This window comes from Petaurus breviceps, unplaced genomic scaffold (genome assembly GCF_028583685.1).
Source record: "Petaurus breviceps papuanus isolate PSGF00001 unplaced genomic scaffold, PetGlider_PUasm1.0 90510, whole genome shotgun sequence".
Taxonomy (NCBI): domain Eukaryota; kingdom Metazoa; phylum Chordata; class Mammalia; order Diprotodontia; family Petauridae; genus Petaurus; species Petaurus breviceps.
Window position 1 is genome coordinate 2,210,331 of NW_027187267.1, and position 22,789 is coordinate 2,233,119.

At 38.4% G+C, this 22,789-nt stretch overlaps 1 pseudogene; it reads right to left on the reverse strand.

Moving 5' to 3' along the window:
- Positions 1–4,290: 4,290 nt before the first annotated feature.
- LOC138142012 (olfactory receptor 6K3-like) lies at positions 4,291–5,368 on the reverse strand (annotated as a pseudogene).
- Positions 5,369–22,789: the final 17,421 nt, after the last annotated feature.

Sequence of the window (22,789 nt, forward strand, 5' to 3'; positions counted from 1 at the left end):
TCAGCTCCCAGAGTGCTGTGCTGGCCAATTCCTGCCTGCCTGCTGGGCTGTCCTCAGCAGGAGGTTAGCTTCTCTGTGTCATCTTGTGTGTTCTGTAGCTCCAAAGTTTGTTCACAGTCCCCTTTTACATGATTTGGGGGAGGTGGAAGCTGGAGCCCTGTGGAAGTCCTGTTTCTTCTCTGCCATCTTGACTGTGCCCCCCTTCTTGTGTTTTCATGACCCTTCTTTACTCTTTCCTTTCCTACCTGAGTGTTCTTCCTTTGCCTAATTTACTGGATAATTGTCCACTTTTAAGAAGACACGTTGTGACAAATGTTATCATCCATTTAGACTTTTCAAAAGAAAAAAGGTTCAGTCTCCCCCAAAAAATTATGCTTTATTAAAACCAAAACAAACGACAAATAGAAGATCTGTGACAACTTGTGCCACAGCCACGTAGATTCACATTTGTCTTGATTTGGAACATGCTGCAGCACTCATTACATGTAAAGAAAAAAAAGACCTCTTTCACCAAGAGATAGTGTAGCATAGTGGAAAGAATGTTGGGATTAGGATCATAGGGCCTGGTTTAAATCCTAGAGGATTTAAACTGCCTAGAGGAACCAGCGGGACTTTGGGTAAATTATTCCACCTTTATTGGGCCTCAGTTTCCTCATCTATTAAAAAAAGAGAGTTAGTCTAGATAATCTCTAAGTTCCTTTTCACCTACAAATCTATGATCCTATCAATTATGGGGTCATGATTCTTGGACACTGGGAATGACACCATTTTGCCCTAAGAAATAAATGAAGACAACTAGTATCCCTTACAAAGGCACCCTCTGCCATCCAGAGTTAACCAGGTGGCACAGTGAGTAGAGAACTAGACCTGGAGTCAGGAAGAACTAAGGTCAAAACTATCTTCATGTGTTCACTGATTTTGTGCCCCTGGGAAAACCACCTAATCTTGGTATCAGTTTACTCAACTGTAAAATAGGGATAATAATAGCACTTATATCCTAAGGTTGTGAGGATCAAATGATACAATATTTGTAAAACATTTAGCATAGCACCTGGCAAATACTAGGTGCTTAAAGATATTTGTTTTGTTTATTTCTCTGCACAGATATTCCAACTGCCTAATCTGAAATACTTTTAAATAGGTCAATTAGAAGCAGTCTAATAAAAATGGACACCTAAGCTGGTTGATACTGCAGTAGTTATTTCTATGTAATTATCAGTTACTCACACTGTCTCTGCCAACATATCCTTCTACATTCTTGAAGAAAGGGTCAAATCTGTACAAATGATCTCTTTTCATCCTTTGCCTGCTTGTCAATGAAGGTGTTAACACTGAGGTTCCTTTGAGTTATGTTAAATTTTTTAAAACAGAAAGTATTCACTTTCTTCAACAAGCAGAGAGAGAGAGACAGAGAAAGAGAGAGGGAGGGAGGGAGGGAAGGAGAGAGAGAGAAAGATCAAAAAACAATTACAAAATTAAAAAAAAAGAAAATATTCTGGAGGTACTGAAACAGTCATTTTTCCCTGTCAATTCCAGAAGCAAAATCCAATATAATTATCTAATTCCAATCTAATTATCATTGTCTGAGCTCTGTCACAATCTTCATTTTCTCCCCTTGATTGAAGAAAATGTTCCAAGTTGTCCAAAAGTAGGGATGTCACAGGAGAAGAATCACAGAAGTTTAGAATTAGATGGGATTTTCATGGCCATGTAATCCAAAAACATATCTGAAAAGGAATCCTTGCTACATCAGATGTGACAAATGGTCATACAGCTTTTGCTGGAAAAACTATAGTGAAGGAGACTCCACTACCTCCTGAAGAAGGTCATTCCATTTAGGACCTTATCTATGCTCTAAGAGGTGCATCCAATAGGTCACTTCCTTAGAAAAAAGTCCATTTGTGTTCAGATATTTAAATTCTTCACACTCTGAGTTGATGATATAAATTACAATCTTACCCACCTATAAGCTGAAGGGACAATACAGAGATCCTTAAATCAAGAAATAAGTTGTTTGCCTATCTCTTTGGTTAGGTTATAACAAGCTGTGTTATTACTCAGGTGTCAAACCATTCCATGCATTGAATACCATTCTTCTCATATCTTCCTTTTTTGGGCTTTTGTGAGGATATATCCACTCCTGGGTATCATGGGAGACTGCATGCAGTTCCTTGCTATAGTCTTGACACCATACCCAACTCTTGGTAACACAAAGATTCAGTAGATCATTACTAATTCTGTTCCCAACATGAAGAATAATATAGCTTAATGGTTAACCCTTGCAGTTGAGGTGGAGAATTCATTATATAAATTTCAAATGCCTGGGTGATCATTAAATGGTGTTCTATAGGAGAGAAGTAATGTATCTACAATGCTTCAAGTCATTGCAACATGGAAAGGCAAAGTCAAGCAGAAGGACCTGCCTGTTTTATCCCTGTAGATCCCAATCTTTTTGTGGTAGTTTTGCCAACACATTACCTCCATCTGTTTAGCCCTTTCTAGTGAGTATCATGTCTATCCATTCTTTTGTTTTCCTTGTCTAAGAAAGTTAAAAGAGACTCCTAAAAAGGTTATATATGGAGTGAGAAAATTTTCAGCATTAGTATTTCTTGGAGATTATTTATTTAATTAGAGAAGGGTTGGGACCTGTATTAGTAGCAGTGTATCCACATCAATAAAATCATATCGCTACTTGAGATAGAAAAAGTTTGTTGTTAATCAAACCAAGATATAGCAGAAGTTAATTTTAGGAAGATTTTAAAGTAGAATATAATTAGGTATTAAATGGAAATGTCAAGTGAAAGCTTAATTGTGAGTATATAGGTATTCCTGAAGGAATGGGGAGAGTGTATGTTTATGTGTCTCAGCGTGTGTATGTGTATATGTCTGTGCATGTAGTTGTTTAGGAAAGAGAAAATAAAAGGAGAATAAATGAATCCAGGAGAGATAGAATTAAGGATAGAAGTAGCTTGAATAGGTTGGAATAGGGAAAAAAAAAAGGTTTCCAAGACAAGATCAGCAAAATTTGTTCTGAAAGATTTCGAAATGGTTTAAGGAAGCCCTGTTTAGGTATACAAAGGAATCTTCCAAGTATAAGGCTCAGTTAGTACCCTCAAACTATATTCTGGAGGAAATAGGAAGAAGAAATAGGTGTGACCTTATCATTGTGGTATTAAGCCAGCATATATTCCATATTAAAAAGTTACCAACTCTTTAAGGATAATGGTCCAAGGCCACTGTGCAAATAGAAGTACCAATGAGAAATAGTTCATTAGACTTCCTTAGTCCCAAATCTCCAACCAAAAATTCCCTTCACATCCCAAATTGAGATGCTAAATCATTAGCATGGCAATCTTAAACTCAGTGCTATCTGAAAACTCTGAGATGCTACATATGGAATAAACTATGTGGCAAAGACTAAGCAAGCATGGGAAAGCTCTGTTTGGAAATATAGCCTTGCAATACTCCTGAGTACAATTTCATGACCTCTACAAAGAAGAAAAGATAGAATCTTGGAGTGGTCAACTACTTTGCAAAATCTCTGTACCTCTGTTTAACATCATTTTCTATTTGACTCAGTAAGAAGAAAAGAACAGATTACTGAGACGACATGGAATAAATTACAATAAAATAAAAGCAGAGCCACAAGAAGTCATTTTGGTGACAGGGGCAAGCAACCTAAAACGGTCCTCAAATCAACAATGTAATTCATGCTGTGAAAATAATACAAAGGTGAATAAAACTAATTGAGTTGAGTAGAAATAAAACTAGAAGACAGTGTGCTGGTGGTAGGAAAGAAAAACTCTGGCAAACCTTGTGAAGTCTCTAAGAAATAATGAAGTCACTTATGGGCAGTGTGCCTCCTCAAAGGTGAAAAAATAGAGGAGGACTGGGAAAAATCTCACCTGGTATGTAACCAACAAAGTAAAAAAAGAGATTATCTGATAACTTTAGAGTTTAATGAATTATTTTTACTAACTTGATGAAGAATTTAGCTGTCTTTATGGTGTCAACCAATGAAGGTACAGTCAGAATTAAAATTGTTACAAAATCTTTAACAAATAAAAATTCATGCCTTCTAAATTTCAGTCTCTGGTGTAAGTGTGCAATTGATCCTGCCTTAGTTATGACAATGAGAAAGGGTAAAGCAAATATTATGATAAGATTCCTTAAAATGACCCAACTCATGGGGTCATGGTGAAGATCAACAGAGGAAATGTACATAAGGTTAAGCTCTCTGTAAATCATAAAATACTATAGGTATTTCAGGTTCTAAAATTTATATTGTTCTCACTTTGAAGAGAAGAGTTTTTTAATGGTCTCCTTCATGTTCTTGTTCCTTAAACTATAGATAATTGGATTGAAAACAAGGTTAAGGAAGGTAAACATCACTGCAACAGTTGTGTCCTAGGATGGAGGTTAAGTAGATGAAAGATGTAGATACATGAGTTGTTGTTGTTCATCCTTTGTTCTCACAGAGGACCAATGACGTAGGAGGGTGATGCATTGACTTGCAAGTGAATTGGATTTAAGTGAGGCAGAACTGTGCAAAGTCATCCCCCTCATTTTCTCCTCCAGAGTAATCAGAATCCAGTGCCAAGATAAAAGTCAGGATGACTGGTGATGGCCTGGAAAATTCATGACTGCTCCACTGCCAAAGAACGGTAAGACAGAAAGGTGGCTGGCATAGGAGGAGAAAGCTGTTTGGGGACCCTCCAGTGTAGGAGAAGGCAGCGATTAGGGCACTAGAGAGGAAGGTAATAGCATGGACTATATCTTGCACCAAGACCATAGAGGTATTTTCATAAGCCAAGTTCAGTAAGGGGCAAAAGTCACAGAAGATCTGATGGATGTGATTGGAGTCACAGAAGGGTAGGGTAAAGATCCATGCAATCTCAGGGAGTAAAATAACAAAGCCAAAGACACAAAAACCAATGTTCAACTGGGCACAGAGGCTAGGGGTCATTATGGTTGGGTATCTAAGGGGATTACAAATAGCAATGTACCCGTCAATGGCCATAGTCATCAGCAAGATGCCTTCAGTGGTTTTAAGTGAATGGAAGAAATACTTCTGCAGGAGGCAATTAGTGAAGGAGATAGTCTGGTCACTGACCACATCTGAGAGCATCTTAGGGATGGTGGCTGTGGTATAACAAATCTCCAGGAAGGAGAAGATGCTGATAAAATTGTACATGGGGTTATGAAACCAGGCATCCAACCTTACAGCAGTGAAAATCATGATGTTCCCAATGACAATGAACAGGTAGATAAGGAGCAGTAGAATGAAGAACCAGAGGCCTTCTTCCTGGAAGTGGAGGCACACCGAGAAGAGAAACTCTGCTAATGTTGATTGGATTTTATTCTCCATATCATGGGCAGATTTACCTATGAAGAGAAGAAAGAACAAATACTGATTCCCAAAGTCACATATGTTTAGTCTGTTTTCAGATTAAAATGATTATCATTTCTCTTCTTCTCCTCATATCAATTTATTTAAATTCATATGATTTAGATGGAAATTCAGAGTTCACCTAGTATCCCTTATTTTTTTTTTTACCTTTAATAATGTTTTTCTAAGATTTAAGTTCTCCAGTAATGTCCTTCTCCTACATATTTTTTTTTTCTCTCTGAATCCGTTATTCTTTCTAACTTATTACTGCAAAGGGCATCACCATCTTCCCAATCACCTTATCTAATCTGTCATCTGTGCTTGCAGTATCTGTAGTATATTGCCACATCTCTCCCCTGACTTTACCACCACTCTATACAGGCTCTTATCATCTCAGTTGGATGACTGTAGCAGCGTTCTAGTTGATCTCACTTCCTCAAGACTCATTCCCTCCAGCCCATTATCCACTCCACTGCCAAAGTTGTCTTCCTAAATTACAGCTCTGACCATGTTCTCTACCTACTTAATAAATACCAATGCTTCCCTGTCATCTCAAGAATCAAATATCAAACCCTCTATTTGGTCCTTTTTAACCTTTTCCCTTCCTACCTTTTCAATCTTCCTTAAATATGTTCCTTACTCTATTATATACACCCTACCAGAGACACTGGTTTGCTGCTCTTTGATGCCTTGTCAATGACTATCTCCTATGTCCGAAAGACTTTCCCATATTATCTCTCTGCCTCTTGGCTTCTCTCAAGTCTCAGCTAAAATCTAACTTTCTTCAAGATTTTTCTGATTTGCCTTTAATTTTCCTACCTTTATTCTGCTTATTATCTCTAAAATAACTTGCATATATCTTATTTGTTCATAGTTGTTTACATATTCTTCCCCTCTTTATAAAGTGAACTCCTTAAGATTGGGAACAGTTTTTGCTTTTATATCTCCAACTCCTTTTGAGTGTTTGTCAAGTTACTTTACCTTTCTAAAACTTCATTTCCTCAACTGTAAGATGAAGTAGTGTAATATAATGAAAAGAGCATAAGATTTAAATTTAGGAAGACCTACATTCAAATCCATGCTCTACTCCTATGGTAAGCAAGTCATTTAATCTCATTGAGCTCCCATTTTCTCATCTGGAAAATTGAGACAATAATACTTGTTTTACCAATCTTGAATAATAATACTTCTTGAAAAAGGGTCTTTTATCTGGTTTCAGGGAGTTCATGAAATTGAATAGAGAAAAATGTACATCTTTATTTCAATATAATTGGTTACCTTTGTTGTAATCCTGTGTATTTTAGGAGAGTCAAGATGGTAGAGTGGACAAAAACTCAGCGGAACTCTCCCAATAATATTCCCCTCCAAATAACTTTGAAATACTGACTCAAATCTAATTCTGGAGTGGCAGAGTCATTAAAAGGCCAGGGCGAGAGCTTTTTCCAGCCCAAGACAACTTAGGAGGTCTGGAGGAGAGGTCTGTGACACAGGAGATGAAGGCCAGCACAAAGTGCATGTACTATTAGCACCAACAGCAGGCCTTGGAGGTGGCTACAACAGTAGAAGCAACATCTTTGGGGGAATCTCAATCCAGAGATGGTGAAGGGTTTGGGAAACTGGCTAGAAAGAAACTACAGAGGACTCCTTGCTGGCACAAGGTATAGGTCCCTATTATATTGCCCATACACAGTTCTGGGTCCCAGTGCCAGGGTGAAGAATAATACTAGCAGTTGTGGCTCCAGAGGAGCAGGGACCTTGGTCATAGTTCTAGGGCTGAGAAAAAGGTTTGAGTTCATTCATAGGGGAGCAGGGGCCCTGGTTCAGTTCCAATGCAGAAAGGAGAAGTAACTCTTTTTTTTTCTTTCTCTGTTTTTACAATATGGCTAATGTAGAAATATGTTTTATGTGATTTCAAATGTATAATTGATATCACATTTCTTTTCTTCTCAATGAGTGGGGAAGGGGCAAGTGAGAAATCTCAGAACTAAAAAAAATTAAATGAATGCTAAAAATAAACAAATATATTTAAATCATATGTATTTTAGTTTATGCATTTAAAATGTTATTTTGAGCGGGGCTCTACAGGTTCCACTAGACTTGCAAATACATCTAAGACACAAAATTGTTAAGAACCCATCTTATACAAGCCATCTAGAAGGGTTATATTGCTAAGCCCCTGTAGCTACCTTCCATGATTGTTGTGAGGATGAAATAAGATAATATATGTAAATGATTTCCCAAACTTGAAAGCACTATGTAGATGCTTGCTATTATTGTTGTTATTAAAACGGATAGTTCTGTATACATACTCCTTTATCTGGGTGGACGTAATATTATTTATAGAATATTGAAGATGACTCAAAGGGCTTTCTTTCACCTAATCAGGTCATTTATCTTGGTCCTAATAGCCTTATTATTGGATCTGGTTCCCAACTACATGGCCACTAAAAGTCAGAACCTTAAGACATTGAGCCCAACTGTACCCACTTATGTAATATCATCTGTGTTTTCTCAAATCTTTCTATACCTGAGTTCCAGAGAAAACTTCTTCATTTGGGAAACTTGATTCCTTTTTTTTTTTTAAGCAATCGGGGTTAAGTAACTTGCTCAAGGTTACACGGCCAGGTGTTTCTGGGTGGGTGCTGAGTGTCTGAGCCCAGGATTCAATCTCCAGGTCATCCCAACACTGGAGCCAGTGCTCTTACTCGCTGTGCTACTTGGCTGCCCCAACTTGATTCCTTGATACAGTAGCCTTTTCTGACCCTGAACTTCATTTTAAGAAGAGAACACACCCCTATACCTATTCACGTTCACCTCTGCCAGCTACCATAAGCATTTCCTTTCTGGCTCCCTTTTTGAGTCGCTAATGATTTTATAGTACATATTCAGTGGAAGGTTATAGCCATTTATCTGGTAATAGCAAGATTTGGAAGATTGTCTCTAGAGGTGCTTTTTCCCCTGATGGCTATATTTCAACAGGAAAAGAATCTGTTTTCCTAGGGAGTTATTTGGATGTTTATTTGCTCAAAGTTGGACTTTCTTCTTATTGGCTCCCTAGATCCCAGTGAAGGCAAAACTTTGAACAAGAGTAAACATTCAACACAAACATTTGATGGTTTTTGCTCCTCCTTTCCTAGAGCCTTTTTCATTGTCCATTAAGACTGAGTTCAAAAACAGTTAATTTCCTACCAAATCTACCTTAATTGGTAAAGGTCTTCTCACCTCCTGACCTCACAACACATTGTCACTCTTTTGAACACTCATCATGTCTGATGTTGCATTAAAATTATCCACTTGATTTATCTCTTTTGATTATCTCTCCAGAAAGCTAGGGGCTTGGTCCAATTTATTTGTATATATTTATATGTGTATCCTCCTTAAGGAAGGGAAGAGGAGGAGAATTAGCATTTGAATAATGCCTGCTATATGCCAGGCACTTTTTACAAATATCTCATTTTATCCTCACAGCAACCTTGCAAGATAAATATTATTATACCTATTTTACAGTTGAGGAAACTAAAGCAAATAGAAATTAAGTAACTTGCCCAGGGTCATACATCTAGTAAGTATCTGAGTCTGACTTTGAGCTGAGGTCTTCCTGACTCCAGGCCCACTGCTCCATCTATTATGCCATTTAGTGCCAAGTTCTGTATTTTGCACATTGTAAATTACGATAATAATACTAATAGAAACATTTTACATAGTCCTTAATATATTACAAATATCTTCACCATAACCTTGTGAAGGAGGTGCTATTATTATCCTGATTTCATAGATGAGGAAACTGAAGCAAACAAATTAAGTGACTTAACCAGGATCACATAGCTAGTAAGTATCTAGGCATCATTTGAATTTATATCTTCTTGACTCCAGGTCCAGAGCTCTTTCCACCACAGCACCTAGATGCCTTTAGTGCCATACTCTCTGTGCTATGCACATGGCGAATGCTAAATAAGTCTTTAATTCAATATGGTTTGCTGATCATGAAAGCAATTAATATTAAATATCCTTATTTTTGGAGCACTGACCACTAGAGATTAACAGGGAGGGGACACATAAGGATAAAGACTGGAATCAAGAATGTTAAAGAAAGAGACTGCTGTAATTTGTTTATGGTACCCTTAGAACCCTGAAGTGGAGATTTACATAGTCTAGGCCTGAAAAACCAACCTGCTAGTACTCATGTAGTTTGGGAGAGAAATTCCAGACTATCAGTTCTCTCTCTCTCTCTCTCTCTCTCTCTCTCTCTCTCTCTCTCTCTCTCTCTCTTTCTTTCTCAATCTAACTTTTTCCTTTGCTGGAGTTTTTTTCTTTTTTCAAAGAGTAACTTATTCAGAGTCTCTGTCATTTGGAAAAGTACACAGTAAAACACATGCCCTTAACTGGACAAGTCTGTAGGTGTCACATTTACAACAGAATAAAAATTTTAAATAAATACATGAATAGCAAAGAAAAATTTATCAATGATCTCTTAAGAGCTAAATTCAATAGCTGTATCACTTATGATAAAAAATAAGATAAAAATGAATAAGTAAAGCATGACAAATGGAAAATGACAAAAGTTGGAAGGGAAGTGAGAAAATTGGGACACTAATGTACTGTTGGTGTAATTGTGAACTGGTCCAACTGTTTTGAATAACAATTTGGAACTATGCCAAAAAAGTTACAAAATTGTAAAATTTAGCCATCAATATTATTAATAGGTCTATACCCCAAAGAGATTTTTAAAAAGTTAAAAGTAACTATTTGCACAAAAATATTAAGAGAAGCTCTTTTTGTGTTAGCAATGCATTGGAAATTGAGAGATTATACATCAATTGGGGAATGGCTGAACAAGATGTGGTATATGATTGTGATGGAATACTAGTGTGCTATAAGAAATGATGAGCAGTATAGCTTTAGAAAAACCTGGGAAGTATTCTGTGAAATGACGCAAAGTGAGGTGAGGAGGTGTAAAGCCAAGAATGAGCAGTTTTCCAGAGGACTGCTGTTGTGAACAGTTTTAAGGTTCTGATTGTATAGTATAGTGAATTCTCCATTTATACAGCAGTAAATTAAAGCAAAACATTCACAGGAACTAAAGTACAGCATTCACAATGTTATAACTTAACAACTTATCACCAAAGAGGCCACATAGTTTTCACCAAAGAGGTCACCTAATTTTAAACAAAGGATATCATTCAGTAAGTCCTTAACTCAATCATCCTTAAGGAACAGGCCTCCTTAAGGGACACAAAGTACAAATATCAAAGTTCTCTAGGTCACAGTAAATCATAATCTTCTCAGTCAGCATTAAGTAGCCAAGAAGAGGTCGTTTCATCTTGACTTGAGGCTGGCTTTCAGCTTCCATGGTTCCTCTTCCATGTTCCAAGCTCCTGCCTGAATCTACTCAACTGTCACCTGAATTCAAAGGCAGGCAGCTCTCATCTCCTTGTTATGCAATTAAGGAGGTTCAGGATTTGCATGAACAGAACACTTGGCACTTCAAAAGATCCAATAGTTTATTTAGGATATAGGTGAATGGGAAGGAAAGTGGAGATAACAGAGTGAAAGCCTTAGGAATAGTAAAATAAGAGCAACTATGATTAAGATAAATATGTGTGTATGTGTGTGTGTATCTGTGTGTGTATGTATGTATGTATATACATATTTACAATCATCACCAATGTGGGGAAGCACCAACACCTGACCACATCAGCTGAGGAATCCCAGGTATAGCTGCCAGGATCTTTCTTGGAAGGGTCCAGGTAGGGCATCTCCTCCATTGGTGAGATTCCAATTTGAGATTTGAATTTTACAGTTTAAGTAGTGCTGGGAACAAAGAAAGCATACTGCCAGGTGTTTTAAGCAAGCATCGTATCTTGTGTGAGGCTGGGGATGGAGGCCAATAGCTTCAAGCCCCCAGCCAAGAGAGATGTTTCCTTGGAATGGGTAGTTCCAGGAGTTGGGCAGTTATCATATCTCTTCTCAAGGAACTGGCCAGGTCACAGAAGAGGAGCAGCCCTCACATTCTCAGGGTTTTCTGCTCCCAAATGCCCCAGGGAATAGAAAGATCATATTGAGACTATGCTTTGTATAATCTAAAGGCTGAATGAAGAGGCAAGGAAAGCCCCTCTGTGAGGCATAATATTTTACAAATCAAGGTGGAGCCAAGATGGCAGTGTAGAAGCAGGAAAACTCCATGTGCCCCTTCCATAACCACCTCAAATACAGATAAAAAATGAATCTAAATAAACTTTAGGGCTACAGAACACAAAAAGTGACAGAGAGAAACAAATCTCCCACTAAAGGTAGCCTGACAGGTAGACAGGAATGGTACATTGCAGCACTCTTGGAACAGACCCCAGTCCTGCTTGAGCTAATGGTTTTAGCCTTAGGGTGGCCCCTGATGAGCCTCCAGCTGGAAGGACTTTGGGAGAGTGGATCACCAGCAGCTGTGGTGGTTTCCAGAATTATCAATCCGTAAATGCCAGAGACAAAGTGAGAGGTCAGTGTGGACTTTGTGACAACAAGAGGTCCAAGAGTGCGGTATGGTCTCTGCCCCCAGAGGGAGAAGTGGCTGAGGTGTGGCAGCTGTGTAGCCACCACCATGTGGCTGCTTCAGAGCTCTGGGCCTACAGATTGCAGGGGAACAAAGTGACCAGTATGAGGGGAAATCACTCTTGCTTTAACCTGCTTGGATCTGGATCTCTGTCTAAGGTGGAGGTCCAGGGGTACATGACCAGGTAACAGAGACAGTGGAGGCTTCAAAGAGGGCACCCAACTAATAGCTCCAACAGTACCAAAATCCTCAGCAATTTGTGACAAAGCTCTCCTCTTTGGAAGCAGAGTTCTACTGTGGCAAAAAGCTCAAAAGCCAAGTAATTGAGTGTCAACATGAGCAAGCAAAAGAAGCAAAGCAAGCCCAGCAATCCAACTTTGGATTCCTTTTTTGGGGACAAAAAGCATCAAAACATAGAACAGGAGGAAGACAATGAAGTCAGATCTCCTGCACCAAAAGCTTCCAAAAAAAATATGAACTGCTTGCAGGCCATAGAGGAGCTTAAGAAGGATTTTGAAGATGAAATAAGAGAAGTGGAGGAAAAATTGGAAAGAGAAATGATAATGATGCAAGAAAGTCATGAAAAGAGAGTCAACCTGACTAAAAAAATTAACACCTTAAATACTAGACTAACTCAAATGGAAAAGAGCCTCAAAAAACCAATGAGGAGAAGAATGCCTTTAAAAGCTGAATTTGCCTGATGGAAATAGAATCTCAAAAGCTCACTGAAGAGAATAATTCCTTCAGAATTAGATTGGAGCAAATGGAAGCTAGTGACTTTATAAGAAATCAAGACAATATTAAACAGAAACAAACAAATGAAAAAGTAGAAGTAAAAGTGAAATATCTCATTGGAAAAAACCACTGGCCTGGAAAATACATCCAGGAGAGATAATTTAAAAATTATTGGACTACCTGAAAGCCATGATCAAAGTAAGAACCTAGAAATCATCCTCCAGGAAGTTCTCAAGGAAAACTGCACTGATGTTTTAGAACTAGAGGGCAAAATAGAGGTTGAAAGAATCCACCGATCACCTCCTGAAAAAGATCCCAAAAAGAAAACTCCTAGGAATATTATAGCCAGGTTCTGGAGTTCCCAGATAAAGGATAAAATGTTAAAAGCAGCCAAGAAGAAACAACTTGAATATTGTGGAAACACAATCAGGATAACACGGGACCAGACAGCTTCTACAATGAGGGATTGAAGGGCTTGGAATATGATATTCTGGAGGTCAAAGGAGCTGGGATTAAAATCAAGAATCACCTACCCAGAAAGACTGAGTTTAATGTTTCAGGGGAAAATATGGTAATTTAATGAAATAGAGGACTTTCAAGCATTCTTGATGGAAAAACCACAGTTGAATAGCAAATTTTGCATTCAGATACAAGAAGCAAGAGAAGCATGAGAAGGAAAACAGGGGAAAAAATCATAAGAAACTTATCAAAGTTGAACTATTTACATTCCTACATGGAAAAATGATCATTGTAACTTATGAAACATTCCTCAATATGAGAATAGTTGAAGGGAATAGAAATGTATATATATACACCCACACACACACACACACACACAAACACACACACGTACATACATATATATGTCTATATTGGAAGGTATATGGGCATATGAATACATATGTGAATTGTGTATATGTGTGTAAATGTATACATAGACAGAGGGCAAAGGATCAGTTCAATAGGAATGGACATCTAAAAAATTAAGAGGTGAGAGAGTAATATATTGGGAGAAGGAGAAAGGGAAAGATAAAATAGGGCAAATTATCTCATATAAAAGAGGCAAGAGAAAATGGTTATAATGGAGGGGAAGAGCAGGAAGGTGAAAGGGAATGGGTTAACCTTATTCTCATTGAATTTGGATTAAGGAGGGAATAACATACACATTCAACTGGCTATCATACCCTACAGGAAAGTAGGGGGGCAAAAGAAGGGAGGGAAGATTGGGGTAGAGGGTATTGAATTGTCTGTCTTCTCAGTGGGGTGAGTGAGGAGGGAGGAAGGGAAAGAATCTGGAAATAAATTATTTTTTTCATTTTTCAAATTATTAATTAATTAACTTTTGAGTTACATCATTCATTTCCACCAGATTTTGAGTTGCAAATTTTCTCCCTGTTTTTCCCCTACCCACCACCCCAAAATAGCAGTCCCACAGGATATCTCCTCTTCCAATCTGCTGTCTCCCATATCTTCTCCCATACCCCCTTCAACTTTTCCAGGATAGCATGGTGGACCTCTATGCCCCAGTGCCTATATATCTTACTTCCCAATTACATGTACAATAGTATTAATAATAGTGTATACATATATAAGTATATATATATATATATTTTTTTTTTTTTTAAACATTTGATTTTAAAACTTTGAATTCCAGATTCATTCCCTTCCTCCCTAATCACCCACCCTTACTGGGAAGATAAGCCATTCAGTATAGGTTGTATATGTGTAGCTAATGCCAAACATTAACATACTAGATATATGGTAAAAGACTGACTATATTTCCTTCCCTCCTATCCCACTTCCCACTTGTTCTATTCTCTACTTTGATCCCATCCCTATTCAAAAGTGGGTGCTTCCAACTTCCCTAGCCCCCAGCCTGCCCTCCTTTCCATAATCCCCTCCTCTCATCCCCTTCCCCCCCTACTCTCCCGTAGGAGAGACATACCCTAATTAGTGTGTATTTCATTCCCTTCCCAAGCCAAATTCAATGAGAATAAGGTTGACCCATTCCCTTTTACCTTCCCATTCTTCCCCTCCATTGTAACCATCTTCCCTTGCCTCTTCTACATGAGATAGTTTACCCCATTCTGTCTCTCCCCATCTCCCCTCATTATATTTCTTTCTCCCCTCTTAATTTCACCTTTTAAGTATCATCCCTTCCAATTAAATGGGTTCTGTGCCTTATATCTATGTATATCTGTAAACATATATGTACACATTCACATATATATTCTTATGCCCATATAACCTGCTATATAGACACACACACACACACACATTCCCTTCAACTATATTCATACTGAGAAGAGTTTCATCAGTTACAATTATCATTTTTCCATGTAGGAATGTTAATACTTCAACTTTGATAAGTTCCTTATGATTTCTTTTCCCTGTTTACCCTCTCATGCTTCTCTTGCTTCTTGTATCTGAATGTCAAATTTTCTATTCAACTCTGGTTTTTTCCTCAAGAATGCTTGAAAATCCTCTATTCCACTGAATGCCCATATTTTCCTCTGAAACATGATACTCAGTTTTTCTGGGTAGGTGATTCTTGGTTTTAATCCCAGCTCCTTTGCCCTCCAGAATATCATATCCTAGGCCCATCAACCCCTCACTGTAGAAGCTAACAGATTCTGAGTCATACTGATTATGTTTCCACAATCTTCAAACTGTTTGTTCCTGGCTGGTTGTAATATTCTCTTCTTGATCTGGGAATTTCTGAACCTGGCTATAATATTCCTAGGAGTTTTCTTTTTGAGATCTTTTTCAGGAGGTTATTGGTGGGTTATTTCAACCTCTATTTTGCCCCCTAGTTCTAAAACATCAGGGCAGTTTTCCTTCTTAATTTCTTGGAGGATGATTTCTAGGTTCTTTCTTTAATCATGGCTTTCATGTAGTTCAATAATTTTTAAATTATCTCTCCGGGATCTATTTTCCAGGTCATTGATTTTTCCAATGAGATATTTCATATTGTCTCCTATTCTTTCATTTGTTTGGATCTGTTTTAACAGCATCTTGATTTCTCATAAAGTCCTTAGCTTCCATTTGCTCCAATCTAATTTTCAAGAAGTGATTCTCCTCAGTGAACTTTTGAAATTCTTTTTCCATCTGGCAAATTTGGCTTTTTAAGGCATTCTTCTCCTCATTGCCTTTTTGTGCCTCCTTTGCCATTTGAGTTAGTCTGGTTTTTAAGGTGTGATTTTCCTCAGTCATGCTGTTGACTCTCATTCCATACTTTTCTTTCATAGTTCTCATTTATCTTCCCAGTTTTTCCTTCACTTCTCTTATCTCCTTCTTAACATCCTCTATGGCCTGTAACAAGCTTATATTTTCCTTTGAAGCTTTTGGTGCAGGTGTTCTGATTTCACTGTTTTCCTCCTGTTCCATGCTTTGATCCTTTTTGTCCACAAAAATAGGTGTCTAATGTTGGATTTTTCTGTTTTATTTGCTTCCTTTACCTGGTCATGAAGCTGCCACATGGTGGTCGGTGTGCCATAGTCCTCAGTGCCTTCTTGACCCGGGGGCAAAAGCCGGCACACTCCCAAGTACTGGGTCCCAAAATCCACACTGCACTCACCTCTCACTTTGTCCTTAGCATCTATGTGTTGATAATTCTGGACCACCAAAGCTGCTGGTGATCTAGAGTCCCTCCAGCCAGCAGCTGGTCAGGCTCACCCTGTGGCTAACACCTCCATGTGCAGCTGGTCTTGGCTCCCAGTGTGTTGTGCTGGCTGATTCCTCCCAGCCTGCTGGGCTGTCCTCAGTGAAAGGTTAGATTCTCTGTGTTAATTTTTTGGTTCTGTAGCTCCAAAGTTTCTTCAGGGTCCCCTTTTACATGGCTTGGAGGTGGTGAGAGTCAGAGCCATGCAGAGGTCCTGTTTCTACTCCTCCATCTTGACTCACCCCCTGCAAATAAAATTTTTTAAAACAAATGTTAAAAAATGTTTTTTTTATATCGAAGTGGGAAATAACATATACAGGCACTGGGGTATAGAAATCCATCTTGCCCTACTAGAAATTTAGGGGGGCAATGGGGGAGGATATAAGAGAGAATGGATTGGGGGAAGGGGTATTCAACAGGCTCACTATCTTGGGGTGAGGGGTAGAGAAAAGATGGAGAGAAAATTTGTAACCCCAAATCTTGTGAAAATGCATGTTGAAAACTAAAAATAAATAAAACAATTAAAAAAGATAATAAAGAACAAACAACAACAACAATGTCTTTAATGCTCAGCATAGTGCTTGGCACATAAAACATCTTCCTACATGCTTTTTCATTCATTCATTAATGTAAAAGGAAAATTATCAATAAATATAATTTTTAAAGTAAAAAAAATAGATCAGGGAGACTACCTGAAAGTCATGGGTTTTTTTTTAAAGAGACTAGAAATCATATTTAAAGAAATAATGAAGAAAAATTGCCCAGAGAAAAATTATAATATCATAGAACCACAATCAGGATCACACAACATTTATTAGCTACTACTATAAAACAATGGTGATCTTAGAATATGATATTTCAGAATGCAAATGAGTTAATGTTAAATCAAGGATATACCATCCAAGGGGGAAAAAAGTGAGTGTAATTCTAATGGGTAATAATGGATATTTAATGAAATAGAAGAATTTCAAGAATTCCTGTTGGAAAGACCAAAGCAGAAGAGAAAATAATGGCATTCAAACTCAAGGCTCAAGAGAAGAATAGAAAGTTAAACATGATTGAGAAGTTATAAGGACATTAAAGTATTTATCGTGTTTTTTTTTAATTTTATGTTTATTTTTAGTTTACAACATTCATCTCCACAAGATTTTCTTTTACAAATTTTCTCCTTGTCTTTCCCCTACCAATCACCTCAAAACAACTATCTTACTGAATGTCCCCTCCCCCAATCTGCTCTCTTCTCTATCCTCCATCATCCCCTCTCCAACTTTCTGTTAAGGCAAGATGGATCTCCATAATCCAGTGACTGTATATCTTATTTCCCAGTTGTATGTAAATATTAATAATAATAACTTTAAAATATTTTATTTTATAACTTTGAATTCCAGATTCATTCCCTTCTTCCCTAATCACCCACTCTTACTATAAGATAAGCAATTCAATACGGGCTGTACATGTGTAGTTACACAAGACATTTCCATAGTGGATAAATTGTGAAAGAATGACTATATTTCCCTCCATCCTGCCCCCAACTTGTTCTATTCTCTTCTTTGACCCTGTCCATTTTCAAAAGTGTGTGCTTCTAACTACCCTACCCCCCCCCATCTGCCCTCCCTTCTATCATCCTCCTTCTTATCACCTTCTCCCCTACTTTCCTGTGGAGTAAGATACCCAATTTAATGGGTATTTTATTTCCTCCTTCAGCCAAATTCAACAAGAGTAAGGTTGAACCATTCTCTTTTGCCTTCCTCTTCTTCCCCTCCATTGTGAAAGTTTTCCCTTGCCTCTTTTATCTGAGATAATTTAACCTATTCTATCTATCCCTATCTCCTCTTATTATATTCCTCTCTCACATCTTAATTTCATTTTTAAATACCATCCCTTCCTATTCTACTGATCCTCTGCCTTCTGTCTATCCATATTTGCACACTCACGTATACATTTATACTCTCATATACTCTCCTATATAGACATTTATATGTAAGTATACATAGTATATTCCCTTCAACTATCCTCATACTGAGAAAAGTTTCATAAGTTACAATTATCATTTTTTTCCATGTAGGAATGTAAATAGTTCAACTTTGAAAAGTTTCTTATGATTTCTTTTTCCTGTTTACCTTCTCATGATTCTCTGGCTTCTTGTATCTGAAAGTTAAATTCTCTATTCAACTCTGGTTTTTTCATCAAGAATATTTGAAAATCCTCTATCCCACTGAATGACCATATTTTTCCCTGAAACATGATACTTAGTTTTGCTGGGTAGGTGATCCTTGGTTTTATTCCCAGCTCCTTTGACCTCCAGAATATCATATTCCAAGCCCTTCCATCCCTCATTATAGTAGCTGCTAGATCTTGTGTTATCCTGATTGTGTTTTCACAATATTCAAATTGTTTCTTTTTGGCTGCTTGTAATATTTTCTCCTTGATCTGGAATTCCAGAACCTGGCTATAATATTCTTAGGAGTTTTCTTTTTGGGATCTTTTTCAAGAGGAGATTGGTGGAGTCTTTCAACCTCTATTTTGTCCCCTGGTTCTAAAACATCAGGGCAATTTTCCTTGAGAATTATTTGAAGGATTATTTCTAGGTTCTTTTTTTGATCATGATTTTAAGGTAGTCCAAAAATTTTAATGTTATTGCTCCTGGATCTATTTTCCAGGTCAGTGGTTTTTCCAGTGAGATATTTCACATTGACTTCTATTTTTTCATTTTTTTGGATCTGTTTTATAGTACCTTGGTTTCTCACAAACTCATTAGCTTCCATTTGCTCCAATCAATTCTGAAGGAATTATTCTCTTCATTGAGCTTTTGAAATTCTTTTTCCATCTGGCAAATTTGGCTTTTTAGGGCATTCTTCTCCTCATTGGCTTTTTGGGCCTCTTTTGCTATATGAGTTAGTCTATTTTTTAAGGTGTTACTTTCTTCAGTCAGGCTGTTAACTCTATTTTCATGATTTTATTGCATCATTCTTATTTCTCTTCCCAATTTTTCCTCCACTTCTCTTATTTCATTTTCAAATTCCTTCTTCAGCTCCTCCATGGCCTGTACCCAATTCATATTTTTCTTGGAAGTTTTTGATTTAGGAGTTCCGACTTCATTATCTTCCTCCTGTTAATGCTTTGATGCTTTTTGTCCCCCCAAAAAAGGAATCTAAGATTTGATTGCTGCTCTTACTCTACTTCTTTTGCATGCTCATGTTGCCTCTCAATTACTTGACTTTTGACCTTTTTGCCACAGTAGAACTCTACTTCCACAGAGGAGAGCTTTTTCCAAAATTGCTGGGATTTTCACACCTGCTTGAGCTATTAGTTGGGTGCCTTCTCTGCAGCCCCTACAATCTCTGACAACTGGTTACACACCCCAACACCTCCACCCAAGACAGAGATCCAGATCCAAGCAGGTTAAAGCAAGAGTGATTACCCTCTGAATGGTCACTTGGTCCCACTATAATCTTCAGTCCAGGAGCTCTGAAACAGGCATGAGGCAGCAGTTCCATGCCTCTGCCACTTCTCACCCCAGGGCGTAGGGGCCAGACCGTACTCCTCTCTTCCCCCAGTTCCAAAAATTCCACATTGACCTTTTACTATGTCTTTGTCATTTATGGGTTGATAATTCTAGAAACAGCTTCTAGTGATCCACTCTCCCGAAGTCTGTTCCAGCTGTGTCTGGTTGGGGCCACCCTGAGGCTAAAACTGTGGGCTCATGTGGCACTGGGCTCACCTCTCAGTGAGCTGCAATGGAAGCTTCCTGTAGGCCTGCCAGGCTGCCTTCAGTGGGAGATGGGTTTCTCTCTATCACTTTGTGGGTTCTCTAGCTCTAAAGTTTGTTTAGAGTCATATTTTATAGGTATTTGAGATGGCTATGGGGGGAGCTCAAAGAGTTTTCCAGCTTCTATGCTGCCATCTTGGCCTCATCTGCTAAATCTGTGATTCCTTCACATTTTCAACTGAGAAGCTGAACCAGACTCAAAAATGCAGGTTGCAGGTATCAGGCCTTATGAACCGGTCATACTAAAACTCAGACACATGGTCCCCCTGGCCAAGGTTACTGGACAAATGCTGTGCTGGATTCTGCAACTATTTATATTCTTATATGGAATGATAATACATGCAATATTTAAGACCTTTATCATCATTAGGGCAGTTAGAAGTAGTCTACTTACAGGGCGTGGGTGTGAGTTTATTGGGTTCGGATGATTTCAAAAGAAAAATGGAAGAGTAAGAAAGAGGAATGCACTTGAAGGAGAATAGAAGAGTAAAAATGGGGGAAATTATCTCACATAAAAGAGGTGTGCAGGGGGGCAGAGTCAAGATGGCAGAGTAGAAGCAGGACCTCCACCAGGATCTGGCTTCCACCTTCCCGAATCCATGTAAAAGGGGACTCTAAACAAACTTTGGAGCTGCAGAACCCACAAAATGACATAGAGAAGCTAGCCTCCTGCTGAGGACAGCCCAGCAGGCTGGCAGCAAGCAGCCAGCGCATCACTCTGGGAACCGAGCCCAGACCCACATGAGCCGGAGATTTTACCCGAAGGACGGGCCTGACCAGCCACTGGCTGGAGGGACTCCAGATCACCAGCAGCGGTGGCCATTTCCAGATTCATCAACACATAGATGCGAAGGACAAAGTGAGAGGTCAGTGCAGTCTGGACTTTGGGACCCAATAGGTGGGAGTGCATCAGCTTTTGCCCCCAGGGTGAGAAGCCACTGAGACACCCAACTGGAGCCACATTGCAGCTTCAGCTCCTGGCCTGCAGAGTGTAGGGGGACCAAGCAACCTGTCTGAGAGGTAATCGCTCTTGCTTTGACCTGTTTGAATCTGGATTGCAGTCTAGAGTACAGGTCCTGGGGTGCGTGACCAGCTTGCCAGAGCATGTGGAGGCCTTAGAGAGGGCACCCAACTAATACTTCCAGCAGCTAAGAAAACCCCAGCATTTGGGATGAAAGTATTCCTGTCTTTTGGCAGAGTCCTACTGTGGCTAAAGCCCAGGGATCAAGTGATTGAGGGGCGACATGACCAGAGAAAAGAAGTAAAACAAACAGAAGATTCCAACATTAGACTCCTATGTTGGGGACAAAAAGGAGCAAAGCATGGAACAGGAGGAAGACAGTGAAGTCAGAAATCCTGCACCAAAAGCTTCAAAGGAAAACATGAGCTAGTTACAGGCCATAGAGGACCTTAAGAAGCAGATAAGAGAAATGGAGGTAAAATTGGGAAGAAAAATGAGAACCATGAAAGAAAATTATGAAATGAGAGTCAGCAGCCTGACTGAGGAAAATCACACATTAAAAAAGTAGACTAACTCAATTGGCAGAAGAGGCTCAAAAAGGCAATGAGGAGAGGAATGCCTTGAGAAGCTGAAGTTGCCAGATCGAAAAAGAATCTCAAAAGCTCAATGAGGAGTATCATTACTTGGATTTAGATTGGAGCAAAGGGAAGCTAGTGGCTTTAAGAGAAATCAAGATGCTGTTAAACAGATCCAAACAAATGAAAGATTAGAAGGCAATGTGAAATATCTCATGAGAAAAACCACTGACCTGAAAAATAGATCCAGGAGAGATAATTTAAAAATTATTGGACTACTTGAAAGATATAATCAGGGAAAGAACCTAGAAAGCATTCTCCAAGAAATTCTCAAGCAAAACTGCCCTGATGTTTTAGAACCAAAAGGCAAAATAGAGGTTGAAAGAATCCACCAATCACCTCCTCAAAAAAGATCCCAAAAAGAAAACTCCTAGGAATATTATGGCCAGGTTCCAGAATTCCCAGATCAAGGAGAGAATATTACAAGCAGCCAGGAAGAAACAATTTGAATATTGTGGAATCACAATCAGGATAACCCAGGATCTGGCAGCTTCTACACGGAGGGATCGAAGGGCTTATAATAGGATATTCTGGAGGGCATAGGAGCTCAGATTAAAACCAAGAATTATCTACCCAGCAAAACTGAGTACCATGTTTCAGGGGAAAATATGGTCATTCAGTGGAATACAGGACTTTTAAGCATTCTTGATAAGAAAAAAACAGAGATTAATAGAAAATTTGACATCTAGATATAAGAAGCAAGAGAAGCTTGAGAAGGTAAACAGGGAAAAGAAACCATAAGCCACTGATCAAAGTTGAACTATTAGCATTCCTACATGGAAAAATGATAATTGTAACTGATGAAACTTCTTTCAGTATGAAAATAGTTAAAGAGAATATATATATATATATATATATATATATGTACATATATATATATATGTATATATATATATGTGTGTGTGTGTGTATGTCTATATTGGAGGGTATATGGGTGTATGAATACATATGTGAATGTGTGTATATATGTTTACAGGTATACATAGATATAGGGCACAGGACCAATTTAATTGAAAGGTATGATACTTAAATGGTGAAATTAAGAGGTGAGAGATAAATATAATGAGAGGAGATGGACAGAGACAGAATGGGATTAAC